We start from the raw sequence: 4,400 nt of genomic DNA, 5'->3' as shown, positions 1-4,400 counted from the left end.
GGCAGGCAAAATCCTGAGTTGTGAATGCTATATTTTGCTGGAAAATGGCTGTGCTTATTGTGGTTTGGTGGAGACCTAACATAATCGTCTGTAGTGCATTCGCTGAAAAGCCTATTTGAAATCGGACACTTTGGTGGGATTAACCAGCATGGCTACCATAGCATTATGCAGCGATACGCCATCCCATCTGCTTTGTGCTTAGTGAGACTATCATTTGCTATCATTTGCTTTTCAACAGGACAATGACCCAAAACACCTCCTGTGTTTTGGGTCCTGGCTGTGTAAGGGCTATTTGACCAAGAAGGAGAGTGATGGAGTGCTGGTTCAGATGACCTGGCCTCCACAATCACCCAACCTCAACCTAATTGAAATGGTTTGGAATGAGTTGGACCACAGAGTGAAGGAAAAGCACCTAACAAATGCTCAGCATATGTAGGAACTCCTTCAAGACAGTTGGAAAAGCATTGCAGGTGTAGCTGGTTGAGAGAATGCTAAGAGTGTGCAAAGCTGTCATCAAGCAAAAGGTGGCTACTTTGAAGAATCTCACATGTAAAATATATTTTGAATTGTTTAACACTTCTTTTGGTTACTACATGATTCCATGTGTTATTTCATAGTTTTGATGTCTTCACTATTATTCTACAATGTAGAAAGGAGTAAAAAATAAAGAAAATCCCTTGAATGAGTAGGTGTGTCCAAACCTTGCCTGTTAGTGTATGTGTGCAGTAGGATCATTGCATGTCTCCAGGAGGATCATGTCTCCAGGAGGATCATTGCTTGTCTCCAGGAGGATCATTGTGTGTGTCTCTCCAGGAAGATCATTGTGTGTGTGTCTCCAGGAGGATATTTGTGTGTCTCCAGGAGGCTCATTGTGTGTGTCTCTCCAGGAGGATCATTGTGTGTCTCTCTCCAGGAGGATCATTGTGTGTGTGTATCAAGGAGGATCATTGTGTGTGTCTCCAGGAGGATCATTGTGTGTGTCTCCAGGAGGATCATTGTGTGTGTGTCTCCAGGAGGATCATTGTGTGTGTATCAAGGAGGATCATTGTGTGTGTGTCTCCAGGAGGATCATTGTGTGTGTCTCCAGGAGGATCATTGTGTGTGTCTCCAGGAGGATCATTGCGTGTGTGTGTTTCCAGGAGGATCCTTGTGTTTCTCCAGGAGGAACAGTGCTAAGCTATGCTGCAGTCAGAGGTCATCGCCATAATCTCTATTAATGAGCTTTATCATTAGACAGCTCTGTGCCGTAATCCAATATGGGACGACACACACACACATGCACACACACACACATACACATACACACACACTCACATACAACCCCTACTGCCCAGCACAGGGACTGAGCCTCAGTGAGCCCAGGCCTTAAACCACCCACTGGAAGGCAATTAAGAGTTTAACCTGGATGCAGCCTGGTGAATCCAGAGAGAGACTCCTCAGTCTCCAGTCAAATGGAGCAGGACACAGCAGAAAGAGATGCAGGAGAGGTGGAGAGGTTGTGGAGAGAGGAAGAAAGAGAGAGGAAGAGAGACGGACATGGAGAGAGACAACGATAGATAGAGAGGGTGTGGAGGAATGAAGAAAGAGAGGGAGAGGGAGAGAGAGGGAGAGATGGACATGAGAGAGAGAAAAGGAGAGAGACAAAGAGAGATAGAGAGGGTGTGGAGGAATGAAGAAAGAGAGGGAGAGGGAGAGATGGACACGAGAGAGAGAAAAGGAGAGAGAGAGAGAGAGATGGAGCGATATTCGTCAGAGAAAGAGAGCAAAATCAACAAAGATGGGACAAGAGCCAGAAGAGGTTGAGCGAGTTTTTGCGAGGGAACAGGGTAGAGAGAGATAGCAATAGGTAGAGAGAGAGATAGAGAGAGGTAGAGAGAGAGAGATAGAGATAGGTAGAGAGAGAGATAGATATAGGTAGAGAGAGAGAGATAGATATAGGTAGAGAGAGAGATAGAGATAGGTAGAGAGAGAGAGATAGAGATAGGTAGAGAGAGAGAGATAGATATAGGTAGAGAGAGAGATGGCGATAGGTAGAGAGAGAGAGATAGAGATAGGTAGAGAGAGAGAGATAGAGATAGGTAGAGAGAGAGAGATGGCGATAGGTAGAGAGAGAGATAGAGATAGGTAGAGAGAGAGAGATAGATAGATATAGGTAGAGAGAGAGATGGCGATAGGTAGAGAGAGAGAGATAGATATAGGTAGAGAGAGAGATGGCGATAGGTAGAGAGAGAGAGAGATAGATATAGGTAGAGAGAGAGATGGCGATAGGTAGAGAGAGAGAGAGATAGATATAGGTAGAGAGAGAGAGAGATGGCGATAGGTAGAGAGAGAGAGATAGAGATAGGTAGAGAGAGAGAGATGGCGATAGGTAGAGAGAGAGATGGCGATAGGTAGAGAGAGCAGCAGTGCTAGGCTAAGCTCAGTGCAGTCAGAGTACACAGCATCGCCTGGCTGAGAGAAAGGTCATCCCCTCATCCTCTCCAAGGACTTCCTTAAATAAAGTCTCCCATCCTGCACTTTCCAGAGCAAACAACCTCCTCCGTTCTTTATTAACTAAATATGAGCCACTCTGACCGGGGGACAAAAATTCAATATTTTCCCCACCAAATATTTAAACCAAGCAAATAAACAGATAAATAAATAGACCTCCCCTGCCGACGGAGGAGGACGGCCAGCCCTCTGGATGTAATTTGACGGCCCAGTTATTTGAAGGGCCAGAGCCCACAGCTACTCATTTGAGGACCTGTCAATCAAAGCAAGAGCGAAAAGCGACGCCGGTGTTGTCGCCATGGAGGTGTGTGTGTGTTTCTGTGCGTGTGCGCATTGTCACACACATCCTTCTTCAAGGTTGGAGCAGATAAGGTGAGCGTCTCTCCTTATGAATACATCCCCCCTCCTCTCCTCCCTCTCTCCTCTCCTCCTCTCTTCCCCCTCTCTGGGCCACCTATCAAAACATCTTCATGCTGGCCTAATAGCCGGAGCTTTCATCCCGTTGTGTTCGCTGTCCAGGAGATGCATTAAACATGATGACCGTGAGAGAGAAGAGAGGTGCAGCAGCAGAGAGAGTGACTTGTCTCGGCTAATTCCACCCGGCTGAATCAGTTTTAAACCACCACGTCAGGTCCGTCCTCTCTGGAGAAACTCACAACGCTTTTAGCTTCTTTTTTTCTCGTCTAAAAAGGCTGTTTTCTCTCTCTCTCTGGCCAGCCGGTCAGGCAGGCATGGAGGAAGAGGCCAGTGGCATCCAACAGGCATATTAGATTATATTTTTTATATTTTTGTTCAGTGTAGATGACTCAATTATGCCTGGCTTCTCATTGCTGTGCTATCTTGGCATAAGTAAATAGAGCCATTCTAACTAAGCTAACACAGCTAACTAGGTTAACGCCGCTAAGGAAGTGATAGTGAAATAAGCACAAATGCTACAAACCAACTCAGGGGAACCGGGCTCAAAAATGAACTGTGAATCTGAATGAGAGAGGAGAGGGAAGTAGAGGGGTCTCTCTGGCCAGGCCCTCAGACAGGCAGAGCCAAGAGGAAAAGCTTGTCAAGCTGAAGACTAAGAGTGGTGACCAGAGTGATGGAAATGGTAATGTTTTGGAGCAGCAGGCCTCTGGAGCTAAGGGGTCTAGGGCTGGACATGTCCACTGAAGACCCAGCCGGGGAGTTGGGGAAAAGTGGGTCAGAGGACTTCAGAGCCACTAGTGAAGATCAAGGCTGGAGAGAGAGAGAGAGAGAGAGGGGCCCTGTAGGACAGACAGGCTGGTGACCAGAGCCAGGCCACAGCAGTGTCCCACAAACATCATATATGCTACTGTTTGATCTGCTTTCCCCCACACGCACTAACGCACACACACACAGGCACGCACGCACGCACACACGCACGCACGCACACACACACACACACACACACAGGCACACACGCAATACGCACGCACGCACAGGCACTAACGCACGCGCACGCACGCTCACACACACACACACACACACACACACACACACACACACACACACACACACACACACTTGTCCTCTGGACCTCATTAAAGCCATTAAGCTCTTGCAATCATCAACAACAACAACGCTTAACTTAACTCCCACAAACAGTACTACCACATTCATCCTAATACTTACTGAACTGAGTGCTTGTGAAACTGTTAGAAGCCATACAGACCCACACACAGACGATGTGAAGTCTAGGGGATGGTTTGATTTACTTTGAAAAGAGGCTTTGGAATTTAGCAACCCATCTGACCTGGTTGGGCCTTGCAAGGCTGGTAACACTGCTGGGGGTGGAAGAGATACGTGTGTGTGTGTACATACAGGAGGCCTATCTGCTAATGAGCTGGTAGACAGGGCTTATGGTTTTGACTGGCCCCCTCATTCCATTAGGAGAGAAA

Source organism: Oncorhynchus nerka, linkage group LG27 (genome assembly GCF_034236695.1).
Source record: "Oncorhynchus nerka isolate Pitt River linkage group LG27, Oner_Uvic_2.0, whole genome shotgun sequence".
Lineage (NCBI taxonomy): Eukaryota > Metazoa > Chordata > Actinopteri > Salmoniformes > Salmonidae > Oncorhynchus > Oncorhynchus nerka.
Note: the sequence above shows the minus strand (reverse complement) of the source record.